Consider the following 18,073-nt stretch of genomic DNA (forward strand, 5'->3'; position numbering starts at 1 on the left):
CGATAGCCATGGCATAAGCGTTCGAAATGCAAGTTCGCGTGCCATCATTAATGTTAACGGCCTGCATAATGCAAGTTTGCGGTGCAAATCCGCCAGTGAAAACTGCACGGCTTTAATGGGACAAAAGGGTAGCAGTTTCGGCGAGTTGGTATGTCATTACTTTTTTAGGCTTGGCGCAGCTCAGAACGAGCAATAAAGGAAGGTGGAAGGGGTAAAGCAAAACACAGTCAGTTTAGACGGATAAAGCGTTCTTTGAAAACTGTTGTTAATTTCGAAATAATAGGTTGATTATTAATAGATAAGGTAAAAGGTTGTTTTCGAATTTCGCCCCGAATCGCCATCGCCCGGTACGTCACTGTAATGTCTTGGATTTCAGTGCTTTCTCGTATTTAGGCCGTGTTGCCTCAGCAGAAGTTCCCGAAACTCGTCATGTTCTACCTTTGGCTCCTTTAGAACACAATTTAGTCTACGTTTTGAACATAATGTAGTCGATGGAGTGGACACGGCGGCACAGCCGTGATAGTGACGCCTCACGTACTATTATTCGTGCTGGTTGTGCTTGGGTGCTGCTGCATCGAATGCGGATCCGTGGGACAGGCGGATGGCGGGCACCACTCCGTGAACACGCCGTTGAATCTCGCCTTCCTTCGTCGAAACAAGCCGTCTTCACAGCGCAAGCTTCAGCAAGCCGTGGTTGGACGTGGACAGCGTGTACAAGGCACCATTTGCGAGCACCTTGACGTCGCCAGGACGATGCCGTCATGCCAGGTTCTTGGGCTTAAATGAAGCAGCGGCGGCAACGGTCTTTAGTTGACACGACTGCACGGTCGAGACAATGTCGCCTCACGTACCTCGTCTCACGTCGCCTCACGTGCAGGTTAGTGAAAAAAACAATACGGTTTTCGTAGCGATTACCTTTGTATAGTCGTGCTAACAATTGTATCGGCGAATTGTTTTTCTTTGGCAGAAATTTTGTCACTATCGGACGACGTAGAATGAAATCCTGGGCCTACTAATGGGGAAATTAATATGGAACTTCTTGAAACGCGTAAGGTAATCTTACGTAAACTTTCTGAAATTCAAGAAAAGCAGACCTCTTCTGAAGCAAGCTTACTTCAAATGAATAGCCGGTCTTCTACCACAGAAGAAGGATACGAGGACGTTGATGCTGTCGATACCATGCTTGCCAATGCTAAGGTCTGTCTTGATGAAAAAGACAGAGAAGTGAATGCTCTCAACCGAAGGGGCCTGATGAACTAGAAAATTGGTCCGGGCAAATAACTTGATAATAAAAGGGACTAAAGAAGACGCGCGAGAAACTGAACATATTTTGATGAAAAAGGTGAATGGCGATGTGTTTAGTGGCGTTTGAAACAAAATAACTACAATTAAAAGAATACATCATCTGTAGGTAAAAAGACTGAAGGTAGAGACTGTCGCATCATCCTAAGGGTTGCTGACTTTAGGGATAAATCTAATATTTTACGTCATTGTTCTATGCTTAAGGGAACGAATATAAGCGTCAGTGAGGACTATTCCAAAAGAATCGTAGAAATACAAAAAAGTCTATGGGCTTCTTCAGAGCAGGAAAGGGCAGAGGGAGCCAAGGTTAATCTTGTACATGATAAAATCAAAGTCAGCAATGCCCTTTAGGCATAGACTGTACGCGCGAAAAAGCGCTACGTGTCATACGTTCCCACCCACATAATGACTGCGCGAATTTAGGAAAGGTAAATCTTTGAGATATTGAATGTGAATGCAAGACGCATGCTACATGAGATCGAGGATATCGAAGCAATGATTCTAGAACATGAACTGGACACTCCAATGGTTGCTGAGACATGGCTCCATGAATATATATTAGATAGCGAAGCGATAGAGGCGGTGTTGCGCTAAGCATTCGCAATAATATCGATTTTTTTGTACTCCATGTTCCAGCTGATATTCAGGCTGTATGAATTAGGGAAATTTTACATACCCACGCCGTCCACATTGGCGTTATATACAGGGTGTTTCAACGAAAATGTTCACATTTTTAAAGGTTCCCTGTGGCAGATAGCCCAACTCTAGTTCATGAGCTGGTCTACTGGCGGGCATGACTTGTACAAAAAATTGTAATGCATAATCGACTAAATAACAAAAAATGCTAATTAAATTTTAACTAGCCACCTTACTTATGGCCCATATTGCACTTTATGAGTTGTACCCACGGAGTTCACTAGGCGGATTTGGAACGAATTCTCAGGATGACACTAGTTTCAAGATATTAATTCCCGAACTTTGCTGAAAAAAGCATTGGTGTTCAAGGTAATTTTGTCCTTCAATGCACAAAACGACGTTTTCTTAATAAATATATATAATAAACCCCAATTCATTTCTCCGCAAAGTTCGGGAATTAATATTAATGTCTTGACACCGGTGTCATCGTGAGAATTCGTTCCAAGTGGATCTGCCTTGCAAACTCCACGGCTATAATTTGTAAATTACAATATGGGCCATAAGGTAATTAGATAAAAAGTTAATTAGCGAACTTTTGCTAGTTAGTCGATTATGCACTTCAATTTTTGTACAAGTAATGTCCGCCTCTTCGAGTAGACCACCTCATGGACTAGAATTAAGCTATCTGCCACGGGTAACCTTTAAAAAATTTGTGTAAGTGTTCGTTGAAACGCCGTATATCATCCACCAAATTCAGCTGTCCAAGAAGGCTTAAACCAGCGACGGTTTATGGATTGCAATACGCAACACGGTGATACTTCTGGGTGATTTAAACCTACCTGGAATAAACTGGAATGACTGCTCTCCTGGAGCAACTTCCAAGTTGTGAGCAACTACTAGAACTTCATTTTTTGTTTTAGTTTGAACCACGTGGTGAGCGACTATATAAGAATCAGTGCACGTACTTCGTCTAGCCTCTACCTTGTTTTTGTGTCTAATCACATGATGCCTTTTCTACTTGATTGTGAAACCAGAGATGGTATGTCTAACCATAAGCTAGTATGTAGTGCTGTCTTTAAACCTCTCCCCCAGCACCATGCGCCTCCCCTGGAGAAATCCGTTTTAAGCTATGCTAGTGCTGATAATGTTGGGGTATTAGAGCTGTTAGAGGATGCTTGTGAGATATTCTCTGAACTTTGTCAGCTTAACCAGAGCCCAGATTATCTCTGGGAGTACTTTTTTTTGGTCTTATCTTGTACAGTACAGTATATACCAAAGTGTATTAAGAAAACTAGTAATACGAGTCCTTGGATAACTGGATAAATAATACACACAAAAAGGTAACGAAAACGTAAGAGCTGTAAGAATAATCTTAGCACTCAGCTTCGATTCACCATTCAGCGTTTCGGCAGGAACTCAAACAACTTGCGAAATAATCCAAACAAATGTTCTTCGGCGCGAGGTAGTTCTTCGGCGCGAGGTAGCGAGCGTGAACACTGCAGTACACACAGTGCCGGCACTTTCAAAAAGCTCAGGTGGTATTTTGTGGCCTTGTGCATCGAATAATGGTTAAGCCAAGTTCCCGGGATATTTTTTGCTGGGAGTGGTCTGCCGTCGAAGCGGCTAATAGTAGCTCACGGAGCAGAGCGCTGAGGGTGGAATTGGCCGAGAAGGCGCTCTTTACTGTCTCGTCACCCACCGAAAATTGCACGCCGCGCTCCTGGCCATTCCTTGAAGATTGTATATGCGACGCCAAGCCACAGCAACATTGTTTTGCGATGGGAGAGTTCAGGTGTGAGACAGGGTGGTTATGGAGATGAAGACACGCTATTTTCTGCAGCAATTTAGGAATGAATGAATGAATGCCTTCATTTATTGAGGAAAAGGTGGAGCAAGTATTGGTGGAGAGAGAGAGAGCGAGAAGTGGTTCTTTTGGGGAAAGGAAGAAAGGCTGACACTATCCTCTGCAACCCTTGCGGGAGCACGGCTCAGCGCTAGCAAGGGGAAGGATATGGGAGTGAAGGAGATGGAAGGAGGGAGAAAGGTAGAGAGTCGCCATGGGCAGCGGCGGAGCAGTCCGGCCTGGAAGGCCCAGTGGCTTCGACCGGAGGAGTGGACTGGTGATGGACCATTGATGGACCATAGGAGGTGGCCCAGCAAAAGCGAAGTTGAGCCGGATCAGGAGGCCCGAGGTGGTGAACAGAAGCACGTCTCAGCACATTGTGGGGAAATGAGCTGGGGACAAAAAGAGGAAAAGCTGGAGTCCGCGTGGCAGGCGAAGTCGCAGTTTAGGGTCGAAAGAATATGAACGAGAGTTGGTGAAGCCGGTTGAATTCCAGTGTAGATGTTGATGTGGCGAGTCGATGATTGGAGTCACCGCCCAGAATTCGTCCTTTGCTGTAGTATAAGCACCCGCCGTTCTTGGTAATAAACGTTTACTGAATACTAATGCTGGCAATTACTTATTCATCGGACATATCTGAGCATCTGAGGATTACAACGGCGATGTCGCGACAAGTTACGACCATACCGTGACGCTTACGGTTACGGTTACTATACTCGTGACTCTTGCGATTGCGGGAATACTATAAACATGGGTTTACTTCACAAGTTCGAGAACAGACATTTCAGAATAGCGTTTCTCGCCTTGCATACGCTCGACGCAAGCACCACTGCAGCCTCTTACGGCGCGCATCCCTTCAAGACAGACGCGAACGCAAACATAAGAACGCGTTAGAAGACAGGGTGCCGTCTTGGGCTTCGTGCCAAACATACCCAAGCCAACAATCTATGAGCAACCATGATGTCGTTTCTATGCAAGGAGGTTATATGTATACTTAAACTTCTCGAGTGTCAGTCCCATGCCGCCGTCCACCAACGGGAGCGCGTGAAGCCGCCGGCAGCCATATTGCTAGAGGAAAAAAAGTGCCACTACAGTACGTGGCCGCGGTTACGCGGGGCGCTCCCTGCGCTTGCGGTTCCACGATGAAAAATAAAATTAAGCCCCTTTAAGAAGTATATCAGTCCGCCGTTGTGTGTCGCTGTTGTCGAAACCATGTGTCATGTTGGTGGGTGCCTTGCGTTCTGTGTATAATAAGTTGCGAGAACTAAAATACAGTCGTATTTTCTGTTTTCATCATTCAGTAACCTGCCGCGTGTATGGGCGGTGTGATGCCCTTTCGTCGATACGTGGTGTCGGCCCGTACGCTCTTAAAACGGTTGCACCCTTTGGGGTGTATATTTGTCCCACAACGATAATCGTCCACTCTTAGAAAATTTTACACCCTTTGGGGCATATCTTGTCCCACAACAATAATCGTCATCTGTCTGGCCCGCGTTTCCTTTCCTTAACGCTGCGAGCCTGGTACTTCCCAGTCACGAACGGCTTGCGCGTTATCAGTGTGACGCAGCTTCTCGACAGGAAAGTAGCGAGCACCGAGCTTTCAAGAAAGGAAACACAAGCAAGGCAGATGACGATTATTGTTGTGATACAAATATACACCCCAAAGAGTGCAACCGTTTTAAGAGTGTCATCTGCCTAGGTAAGAACTCCAGGTGGTCGAAATTTCCGGAGTCCTCCACTACGGCGTGCCTCATAATCAGAAAGTGGTTTTGGCACGTAAAACGCCTTAATTTAATTTTTTTTCATCTGCCTAGCTTGCGTTTCCTTTCTTGAAAACTCGGCGTTCGCTACTTTCCTGTCGAGAATGCTACGTCACACTGATAACGCGCATGCCGTTCGTGACTGGGAAGTACCGGGCTCGCAGCGTTAAAGAAAGGAAACGCGGGCAAGACAGATGACGATTATCGTTGTGGGACAAGATAAGCGCCAAAGGGTGTAAATTTTTTAAGAGTGTATTGGCAGCGACATGATCTCGAAATATAGTATCCTAAGAAGGCTGAAATTCCCTATACCTCCCTTGGGACACTCGGTCCCATACCGATACGCGGCGGCGGCGCCGCTTCCAGCACTGGCGGTTGCCGGATATCCAAATAGAAATAATTTACAACAAAACAATGCCTCCATGACATCACTGATGAGGTCAGAAGGTAGAGAGGGCGCGCAGCCGGAAGGAGGAGTAGCCGCGAAGCCCTCCTTTCGCACTTCGCTTGCAAGCGGGCTATGTTCGTCCTCTCTTGCAGGTTCGCTGGACGAGCGGCAACATTGGCAAACTCACGGAGCAGAACCCGCTGAAGTGTGCCGTGTTTACGAAGCGCTTTTTTTCTGCCGCGTTTACTTTGGAAGCTTCTATTCATATCAACGCGAAAGCGTTAAGGAGCTCGTGTCGCAGAAAAGCCGGTGTCGTCGGTGTCGGCGGCGTTGGACGTAAGCAAAAATGGTGGAAGGCAATTCATAAATAAAAAAAACTAGCAAGATGGGCTGGGTGGGAATCGAACCGGGGTCTCAATCCGGAGTGTGAGACGGAGATGCTACCACTCAGCCATAAGTTCGATGCTTCAAAGCAGGGCAAAATCGCCTCTAGTGAATGCAGTGTTGCCTTAGAAACGTACCGCAGAAAGTTATACTGCGGTGTATATCGGTAATTATGAGCGTGTAAACTACAGAAGTCGCAGTTAAACGCGTAGCGAAGTACGTTTCCGCTACATTTCTTCTGCGCTTAGCGCGCGCGCAGAGCCATCTTGCGACAAACATCAGCATCTGCCCCGACAGATGGCGCGCCACTCACCCGCTTCTCCCCTTCGTCTCGTTTGAGCGCATTGGGGACGTGCGGGGACCGGTGCGAGGATGCACCAATACCCTTGCGTTTAATAAGTTTGCTCGCTCTCTCCACTTCCATCGTGCGTCACTCGAACCCTCGTGTTTAGGCGACGCGGCACCTCTTTCCGCTCACAGCGCGATTCCTAGGTGCAGCGTCCGATGCGGGACGCCTCTGACGTGATCACTGCGCCGTAGCTCGTCTGGTGGGAAAGCGTACCTGCGATGTGTGCCGTGCTGCTGGCGAGGAGTCACGCGTCTGCGTGGTGCTCCCAAGCGAGGTAGAGGACGATCCCATCGAGGCGTCAGCGCCATCCATCGAGGCCGATCCACCGATCCCATCGAGGCGTCAGTCCGCCTTCATGGCGCGTCGCGGCCCGGCTGTCCGTGCCGATCGCGACGTTTGGCTCGCGTAGATCGTTTCTCCCTCCGAGACACCGAGTTCTTTGGTTCGTTTCGCTTGCTCAGGCGCACGTTTCGTCTTTGTATGATTCGAGCATGCCGAGCGAATGAGTGGGCGGTGCGAACGGGATGAACGCTATCGCGTTCCACTCTTGAAGGCGAAGCTTAAGCGTCCTCCAATTCTTTTAAAGCACTGGGTCAGCGCTCGTACCCACCAGTGCCAAGCAATTATAATGAAAAATATTTATATAGCAAACTGTCGTTAACTACCAATTCCAATTCGCAAGTAATATATTAAATTTCGTCATTTCGTGAAAGTAGTAGCTTTCAAATTCCTAACTTGTGGTTAAGCTTTGGGCTACAATTCAACTAGTCCACAGATATAGTTGGGGGCTAGTGTAAAGAAAATAACTTCCTGGTACCATCAACCTTTAATTTTCTTCGTGTGTTGTGAAGTGCATCAACTAAAGCTGGCCGATTTCTCAGCCAGCCAAAACTCAACGCAGGTAAAAGTTGATCGTTTTTGTTTTTCCTCACAGATTCCGTGCTGGAAAAAGACTGACCTCCACACAGTGCAAAAGTGTCAATCTGCAGAAGCAATTTTCATTCACCATTGAACTTTGTACATAATGGGCGAATATATATTCCAGAAGACTCTAACCAATGCGAAAATTAACCATCGCGGGCTGGTCACACGGAACCTTACTATCACGTATGTTATGACAGCGACACATTTTGTCGCTTACAGAAAGAAGGTGAAGTATATTACATGTATTTTATTGATAGTATGAGAAGTAAGGACCCACAGATTCTTAAACTGGCTACCTGCATCTGCATGAACAGGAAGTAGCCTATAATTGCTCTCATTGTTTGAACTACGTGCCGGATGAGGTAGCATATTTCTACATCGCTCACAAGCGCATGTAATCTGCCTGTCTTTATACTTTGCGTCCTGTTCATATATACAAAAAAGCACGACGAGTATTAGGACATTATTTTGACACAACAGCAAAGCAAGAAACCAACCATTCATGAAAAAAAAAACATAATAGCACTCTTCATCGCAAGGGGGATTACCAGTTTGTACTTAATTAGCATTAAATACTATATATTTGTATTACTGGTGTTATTAAATACATTTTGCCGGCGAAACAAATAACGTTGCGCTTCGTCTACGGGGTGTTTCAGCGATCACTTTCAAAATCGTTAAAAGCTGCCTCTGGCACATATCACAATTCTAGTTCATGTGCTGGTCTACTCGAAGCGGCGGACAATACTTGGACAAAAATTGAGTTGCAAGCACGACTACTTAATAAAAACTCACTAATCAAGTTTTTAACTAATTACATTATGGCCCATATTGCAATTTACAAATTATAGCCGTGGAGTTCGCAAGGCGGATCCACTTGGAACGAATGTTCAAGATGACACCAGTTTCGAGATGTGAATTCCCGAACTTTGCGGAGAAATGCATTGACGTTCCAGTTGTGTGCTTCAGTGGATGAAACGACGTTCTGTTAACAAAATAATGGGAACGGCTAGCGGCTGAAGCAATCTTTACGTTTTTTTTTTCTTTCTGCGTCAGTTCTGCCTGCGTCTGCGACGAGAACGAGAAGTGAGAAGGCAGAAAAAGAAGAAAGCGGACGGCGGCTTCAGCGTTCGATGCTGCACGAGTGATCCCCCACCGAGGGTCTCGCGACGCTGGTTCTGGTCAAGTAGCTGGCGGTTTCCTTGTTCTCTGTGTCTTTTACCTAATTGTTATTGCCTTTTAGTTCCAATATATCTTAACTTGCCAGAGTAATTTCCTATGTCTCTGCAATGTCTCTCTCATCGCCAGGCCAGGAGGCTTCCACCTGGTCGGCTTCTATTCTCTCTGATTTGCCGATGGAGCTTTTCTTACGCAGTGGGACGAGCAGTGTACCTGTGGCTTTGGTTCCGAGTGATGGCGGAGTGATTCGCATAAAGAACCCCAAGGCAATTCAAACCGAACTCCGGATAGCCTCGGCCAATTTCCAACAAATCGTCGAGGTTCGACAGTTTGGCCGAGGGGGCATTCTTTGCTGTTCGTCAGACCAGACTTGTGTTCAAGATTTACTGAAGTGCGATGTTTTTGCGACACATTCGGTGAGCAGTTTCATACCTCATCACCTAGCATGCACCAAAGGCTTAGTCCGCGGTGTCGGCATTAGTCTATGTCCCGCAGAAATTTTGGAAATGTTTTCAGCGGCAGGCGTGGTTTCTGTGTATCGTTGCAGCCATGTCGTTGATAATAAGCGCATGCCCACAGAAACAGTCATTTCTACTTTTGCTGGAATGAACCGCCCATCAGAAATCAAGGCATGGCCACTTACATACTAAGTTGAGCCTCTATCACCCCGCGTCCTTCAGTATCTAAAGTGCTGGCGTTTTGGGCACTCCATAGAAGGTTGAAGGTCCAACACACGATGCGGGATTTGTGGAGAAGGTCATAATCAAAGCTACTGTTCTTCCCTAAATGAGTCCTGCTGGCTTTGCAGTGGTCATCACCCTGCAGATGAGCCTAACTGCCCTGCAAGGTCAAAAGAAGTGTAAATCCTTGAAGTAATTGACAGACGTCGATGCTCTCGTCGTGAGGCCATTGGAGAAATGCAGAGCAGGACTCAAGGGTATGCTGGTATAACGGCCCGTCAAACACAGCGTATGGAAAACTCAATTTTTCAGGCTGTGGCAGCTTCCGTAGAAAAGGCGTTGGAGAAAGCAATGGCGCGCATTGTGACAAATCTCACTAACTCCCTTTTTCAGGTGCTGTCCTCACAACTAGCTCCGTGACTTCAACTAACCAATAAAGCCAACATTGCGGATCAGGTGTCGGGTCCACTGCGGAATTCACCTATTGAAATATCGACCGCGCAGCCATCGACTAATAACGATTCATCAAAGCCACCAACTTCTGAGAAGGTTCACCACATCTGTCTTTCTGACATAGATGAAATGGCAAATCAAGATGTAGATATGGACCCCCGATCTCGTGAATGAACAAGGTCACCAGTAGAGAAAAATTCTAGCTCTTCCACCAACTCCAAGGCAAAAAAAAGTATGTTAGAGAGATTCCGACTAAGGAGGACTTCTTAAAAGAGAGCGTTTTAGACCAAGCAGTCTCTGCTGCTCGGAGTTATTCACCATAGGAACTTTAACAGTGATTCAATGGAACTCTCGTTCCGTAGTTTCCACTGCAACAGATTTATTATATGCTGCTTCTAAATATTCTCCAGATATTATATTACAGGAAACCGCTGGTCAGACTTTTCATCTAAAAAATGTCAGATGTTTTCGATTGGATCGCCTATCCCGAGGCGGTGGTTGAGTTTTTCTTTTTTTTTATCGCATCAAACATCTGCCATAGAGTTACTATAGCATACCAGAGAATGTCCCCCAGACTGAAATCTTATCTCTGGATATAATACTTCCTGGTTGCACGCCTTTTTCTATAATTAACACGTACTTCCCCGCTGAAGTGCAAGATGCCCGTTATCTCGACACCTCTATTGCCTGCAGTCAGAAGAACATAAAACTAGCGGGCGACTTTAATTCTCATCATGTATCCTGGGGTTCCCGAACGGGCACTTGTAGCAAACGCTTGTGGGATTGGGTCTTATCAAATCATTTCTCTTGCTTAAATTCGATAGCACATACTTTTGTTCGGAGTCAGTCGCGATCTGCCCTAGATCTTACGTGTGCTACCTCGAGCATGTGTGTCACCTCCTGGAAGACTGTAAATTCCGGAACCAACAGGGATCACCTCCCTATAATTTTTGAACTGATTACCCTGTTAACTAATTTAGATAGTCATGTGCGCACTTTTGTTAATTACGCAAAATTTAAAAATGCGTTAATATCAGCTTTAAACACTATGGAGGGCATGGAGAGGGATATTAAAGCAATGAGCCTGTGTTCAATTCTAAAACAATCATCAAAAAAAGCTCAATTTGTTGTGCAATCTACTAAGGGTGGAACGTATTGTCCCTGGTGGAATTCTGACTGCGAACGAGCTTTTCGACGTAAAAAAACTGCGTGGAAAAAGCTTTTATATAACCAATGCCTTGTTAATTGGGCTGATTATACATATATAGCTAGTATATTTAAACGAACAGTATCAAAGGCTAAGGAGGATTAATATTCCAAGCACAACACGTGTCTTTCGAAGCCTAGCTATAAAAAAACCCTGTTTAAATGTCTTCGATTCCGTAAAGTTATACCGGCGCCCGTGAATATCGGCTCTGTCGTTCTATCAGCAACGTAATTATCAGAATCACTTGAGAAAATTGCTCAAGGACTTGCGCGACGTTACAAGCATAAATTGCCGATAGGACTAAAGGAACCTCCCTTGGGAGACGGCTTTGTGAAAGTAACAGCGACAGAGCTTGAGGGCATTATTAGTTCGTTACCGGCGTCAGCCCCAGGTACAGATGGCATTACGACTGGAATGCTAGAAGTTTTGTTTGATTATGCGCTTCAGGATCTGCTCAATATAATACATTTCCCTCTGAAAAATTTATGGGTTCCAAGAGAGTGGAGAGTAGCTAAAATTCTCCCACTGTTGAAGAAAAAATCAGCCGGACTTGATTTAGACAACATAACACTAATTTCTCTTACTTCCGATGTCGTCAAATTAATACAAAGGGTTGTTCATGGCCGTATAACAAATTTTATGCAGGATGATACCCTTCTCAGTCCTCGTCAGATTGGATTTCGTCCCGGTCACTCCATATGGTGCGCCCATGTAGATTTAGAGAGCCACGAGAGTACGCAGCTTTGGTGACGCTAGATGTAGCAAAAGCATACGACTCTCTAGAATATTGTATGCTATTCGATAAGCTTCAGTCTACGAATTTCCAGAAGTGTATAACCGGTTGGATCTTTTTTTTATTATTTTTTTTTATTTACAGATACTGCAGGCCCTTCTCGGGCCCATGCAGGTGTGGATACTGAGAATACAAAGAAGAGAAGTAAATTTAAACTAATTACTTGACATAATTGCAAAGATATAATACATACAGAAGTGAAAAACAAAAAACAAAAAAACATGGCTATACACTGGACATAGATGACAAATGAATACGCGGACAAGGCAATATTATCAACTCAGTGTGTACACCACTTGGACTCGAATTTCAACAAAAGTTGACATTACTAATAGATTCAACAAATGATTCCAGCGAAGCGGAGTTCACTGCTTCCTCAGATAACGTATTCCAATAATAAATTGCGTGAGGAAATAAAGAGAACTTGTGAACATTGATGTGGCTGACTGGCTGTCTAATAGTTTTACTGTGGTGCGTTCGCTCTGATCGTTTGAAAGGATCCTGAAGATATCGTTCCCGTGATAGCTTAAAGTTCTCATGATAAAGTTGGTAAATAAATGGTAATCTAGATATTATCCTGCGCTGCTCAAGTTTTTCTAGGTTGGCTCTATTACGTAAGTTGCTGACACTAGAGTGACGGGAGTAAACAGAATAAATAAACCGCAAAGCTAAATTTTGTACTCTTTCGATTTTATTAATCAAGTATTGTTGGCAAGGGCTCCAAATAACCGATGCATACTCCAGTTTTGGTCGTATTAGCGCTTTGTATGCGTTTAGTTTTACTGCAGGAGGGGTATTTCGCAGTTTCCTTTTCAAAAACGACAATTTCTGTAGTGCACCCCGACAGACATTTTCAACATGCGGCTCCCAATTGAAGTTACTGGTAAGTGTGATGCCTAAATATTTAACTTTGTCAGTTCTTGTGATGGTAACGTTACCTAAAGAGTAAGTAAAGTCAAGGGGCTTCTTTTTGTTGCTAAACGTAACGTACGTAAGCTGTTTTGGAAGTGTTTATTCTCAATCCCCACCTTGCGCACCATGCATCAATGGAGTGTAAAGAATTGTTCAATTTAATTTGGTCATCTCTGTTATTTATGGCTGTGTATACAACACAGTCGTCTGCAAATAGTTTAATCTGGATTGGTGGTTCGACGCAATGATGAATATCGTTAATGTATACCAAGAAAAGGAGAGGCCCGAGGACCGAGCCCTGCGGAACACCAGAGTACACATCCAAATCTTCGGAGACACTACCATTTATGGCAACACACTGCTTTCTATCTCTTAATTAGGATTCAATCCATGCCACTACTTTCTGTTCAATGCCAATTGTCTTAAGTTTTGTTAATAAATCTTTATGAGGAACAACATCAAACGCCTTTGAAAAATCCAAGAAAATAGCGTCCGTTTGGCCTTTTATATTGAGTGTACTAATTAATTCATCAGTTATTTCAGCAAGTTGGGTTACAGTAGATAAACCAGATCTAAAGCCATGCTGTTGCGGATAAAGCAGATTGTTATTTTCTAAGTAATTAACAATGGCCTTAAAGATAATGTGTTCGAACATTTTACAACAGGTGCTAGTTAAAGAGACGGGCCTGTAGTTGTTAATTTCAAGAGTAAAGCCAGATTTATGCACCGGAATGATTTTTGCCGAGCGCCAATCATCAGGAATTACTGCAGTGCTTAAAGATATAACGAAAATAGGATGTAAATATTTGGCCACCCATACAGCATATCTGCTCAAAAAAGTATTGGAGAGTTGGTCAAGACCAGGAGATTTCTTCACATCTAGCCTATGCAAGAGGCCCAGAACACCGTCCTCTGTTATCTCTACCTCGGGCATAGGACAATCATAGCCATATGATGGTAACGGTGCATGCGAAACTGTACGCGTGAACACGGATTGGAAAAATGCATTAAATTTGTTAGAAATGACAGTCGAGTCAACAATACTTTCACCTGGAACTTTTATCTCTGATATACCCCGTTTATCCTTTGATAAATAGCGCCAGAACTTCTGGGGTTCTTTGTTCATAAACGATTGCAAAGTGACTGAAAAAAAACGTTATTTCGCCAACCTTGTTTGCTCCCGCAGATTAAAAATAAGGCTTGAAAGGTCATTTGTATTACCGCGTTTACGTCGTCGCTTAATTTTACGTTTTAAATGAATCATTTCTCGCGTGAACCATGGGTATTCCCTATTAGTGCGTTTCTTTTTTAACGGGACATATTCTTGCTCGCAGAAAAGAAGAGTTTCTCTAAAGTATGACCACATTTTGTTAACATCACTGATATTCTTGAAGTTAGCAAAGCGTGATTCCAAATAGTTTAAAACCGTGATATCGTCGGCGTGTGTGTAATCTCTGACGAAAGTATCTGAAGGCTTAGTAGAAGAACGCCCTCCCACAACCGGACATGACAGAGCAAGCAACTTATGGTCAGATATGCCGTCTTCAACACTAACCGTACAGCCTTGAAGTGAGCTGCTAACAAGTGCTAAGTCAAGGAGTGAAGATGATGAATTATTGACCCTGGTATTGTCGGAAACTAGTTGGTGCAAACAAAAGTTGAATGTAGTCGTGAGCAATGCATGAGCACTTTTAGAATCTTTGCCGTCGTGAGAAAAATTAGACCAGTCTATTCCCGGCAGATTAAAGTCTCCCGTTATTATAATGTTCGACCGGGAATTCGTATTATCCGCAAGGTAGTCGTGCATGGCTTCCACATATTCCGGTGAAGCATTTGGGGGTCGGTACACACCACCTAGAAGTATACTTTTGCCCCGGAATTTAAGTTTGCACCATATGCTTTCATGGTTATCAATCCCATCCATTAGTGTGAATGCAATATTATTTTTAATCGCGATAGCTACTCCACCACCTCGTGACTCTCTGTCTTTACGGATAAGCCTATAAGTAGAAGGTACGACTTCCGAATCCTGTACATGAGCATGTAACCATGTTTCAGTAATTACTAAGACATGCGGATGATAACAGGAGATTACATCTTCGAGGGAACCGGATTTATTTACGACGCTGCGCGCATTGAGCGACACAACTCGGAGAACTTTGCTTGAAGATTGTCATTTTTTATCGCGACTTCGTGTGGTCACACGGGCAGAAGCAGGGTGATCGGAATCACTCTGCGTCTGCGCATCAGATTGTGTGATTTCCACTCGGCGGTTTCGAAGCTGATCCCAGATATAAACTTTAACATCTATTTTCAATTTATCAAAAACAAGTGAAACCTTTGCTCCATTGGCCTTTTCCACAGTTGCAGAACGCCACTGTCTATCGCGCAAGTCTCGAATTCTTTTAGAAAAGTCCTCTGATAATGAAATCTGAGTTCCTTTTAGCTTATAGCATGATGACATTATTCTAGCTTTCTCAGAAAACTCAAAGAGCCTCAGCATAACTGGTCGGCATTTCCCAGCATGTTTATTACCAACCCTGTGAATGCGCTCAATTGAATTCACTTCGGTGTCAAGCAACTCCTTAAATATATCTTGTTTGACTCTATCTTGCAAGGATTTATTATCCTCTTTTGTTTCTTCACCTAATCCATAAATTATCACATTATTTCTTCGACTACGGTTTTCAAGATCATCAACCTTATTCGATAACTCATTCACTAGCTCCCTCGTCTCTTTGTAGTTTACTTCGTACTCAGCCAGCTTCTTTTCACATTTTTCTAATCGCCCAAGCTCTTTCTCCATTGAAGATAGCCTTTCTTGAACGTTGCCTACCGTTAATTCCAGTTGCTTCATGTTGGCGGAGAGTATGTTGAGCGTCTTATTGGTCTTTGTTTGCACTTTTAGGATTTGCCTGAGAAGCTGGCTATTTAGAGTCGCCTCGGATTCTGACTCTGAGGACGGTCCAGGGTTAGGCTCCACATCCCCTGATGTCAACAAGAGCAGTCTAATAACATGCAAACAATCGCACAGAGAAACAAGCAGGCACTGTGGGCTTGGCAGCACTGTCAATGTAAGTGAATCGTCCCGAATAGAATAGACAAAATACTTGTCACCAACCTGGACGAAAAAGCAGAAATGCATGAGCATCCGTCCGAGCACGGTGCTGCCAAGCCCACTGAAAGGCTGTTGGAGATGGCTGCGGCTTTTATGCTCGAGCTGGGAAGTGTCCGTTGACGTCACACTACTGACGAGATCGTGTCGGAACAGCACTTGAGGCGCGGCTTTCCATGACGGTGCTCCATCGAGGGGACATTCCGGCGCAGGCGCGACAAATCTGTGTTGCAGTGAAAGAACCTCCGTCGGCAAAAGAAAGATCCGCCCGCAAAAGGGCAATCTGGGCGAAAAAGCAGAAATGCATGAGCATCCGTCCGAGCACGGTGCTGCCAAGCCCACTATAATAACATTATCTATAACATTATCTATAACATTATAAGGGATAGAAAGTTTTGTTGTTACCAACACGGTATTTCGACGTCTAAACACAAGCAGACAAGAGGTGTACCACAGGGTGCCGTTCCTTCCCCTATCTTAAGTACAATTCCTTTGTCTCCGGAAGTACATGTTTATGTTTATGTGGACGATATCGCGTTTTTTACATGTGCAAATAATATACATTCACTACACCAGTCGTTGCAGAATTAGGAATGCTGGAGGCATGGCTAGAGTGGTTATGTATGTCGTTAAATATTAGCAAATGTACGGTATTAGTCTTCCCGTTAACTGCACAGGTGTAAATATATTTACAATACCAACAGGAAATAATTCCTCAAGTTGACGCAGTCAGGTACCTTGGTGTTATTTACGATGGCAAACTCACCTGGCGCAGTCACACTGAACATATTAAAGAAAGGCAGAACGTGCCGTAGCCATGCTCCGCCGGCTCCGCCGGCTCAGCCACCATCGCACTGGACTGCGCAGGTATGCATTACTGATGATGTATAAGATGTACGTTCGGCCTATATTAGAATTCGGCTGCGTAGAATTTTCCCGTGGTCCCGCCTACAACATTGAACCTCTCATACTTTTAGAAAGGGAAGTTCTACGATTATGCCTCGGGCTACTTAGATTTGTTGCCAACACTGTTTTATATCAGGAAGCTTATATACCCACCCTAGATTGCAGATTCCGCATGCTTACGCTTCAGACATCATGGTCGAGGTTACGTAGTCCTCAGATAATATGTGTGCAAGCACAGTTACAAAAATTGGATGTGTCCATACGCCAAGTTTGTCATTCAAATGATGCCTTACCAGACCTCAAAATTGAGTTTGAGGACATATTTCCAAATCATGCTAAACTATTACCAAGCAGAGAATTAATATCTTACATGGCCACCTACACCAGCTAACCACTGACAATGTAATATCTAGCTACTGACGCTTCTGTGTACAATGAGAAGGCAGGAGTAAGGATCATCTCTGAATCTCTTCAATGGTCTTACCCCCTTCACCTTCCCAACTTCACACCCATATTTCAGGCAGAATTATTAGCGATTATATTAACATTACGAAAACTCTCCCAAAATGACCCATTAGCTGTAATTGCGACCGACTCGCTATCTGTATGCGCAGCACTTACTGCATCTTTAAATTCAAGAATTCAACGAACATGTCGTTCGATGGTACCTCCGCACTTACGGAAAGTATGTTTGCTTTGGGTACCGGGACCCATCCCTCAATGGCCCTATCATATCTGTTTTGCCGACATCAGCTTATGTCACCGCGGCTAGGTACAGAAATTTCTCTATATCGCAAAATTGCAATATCCATGCTAACACCGTCTTCTGAATTCCACCATCTTGGCTTCCCATGGAATAATAATTGGCGTCCATCAAGGCAATTGGAAGTTTCTTTTCCAAATTGAGATGCCGTATACCGCCTCTAAATTTTTACCTACACAGGTCTGGTCTCGCTATCTCCCCTCTATGTTCGGACGGGGAGGTAGAGTGTGTCGGTCACCCAACCAGACCTGTGTGGAAGACCTACATTCGCCTCCACCGCGGTGAGTGCTTTTATTCCGCCTCACATTGCGTGCACCAAAGGTCTCGTACGAGGCGTCGACTCCCGATTAAGTCCAACTGAAACCCTGGACAAGCTCCCCGCAGCAGGCATCTTTGCTATTTACCGTCCCAATCGACTGGTAAATACCGAGAGTATTCCGACCGAATCAGTAATTGCAACGTTTGTGGGCACATCATGT

The sequence above is a fragment of the Dermacentor albipictus genome, chromosome 1, assembly GCF_038994185.2.
Source record: "Dermacentor albipictus isolate Rhodes 1998 colony chromosome 1, USDA_Dalb.pri_finalv2, whole genome shotgun sequence".
Classification (NCBI taxonomy): Eukaryota; Metazoa; Arthropoda; class Arachnida; order Ixodida; family Ixodidae; genus Dermacentor; species Dermacentor albipictus.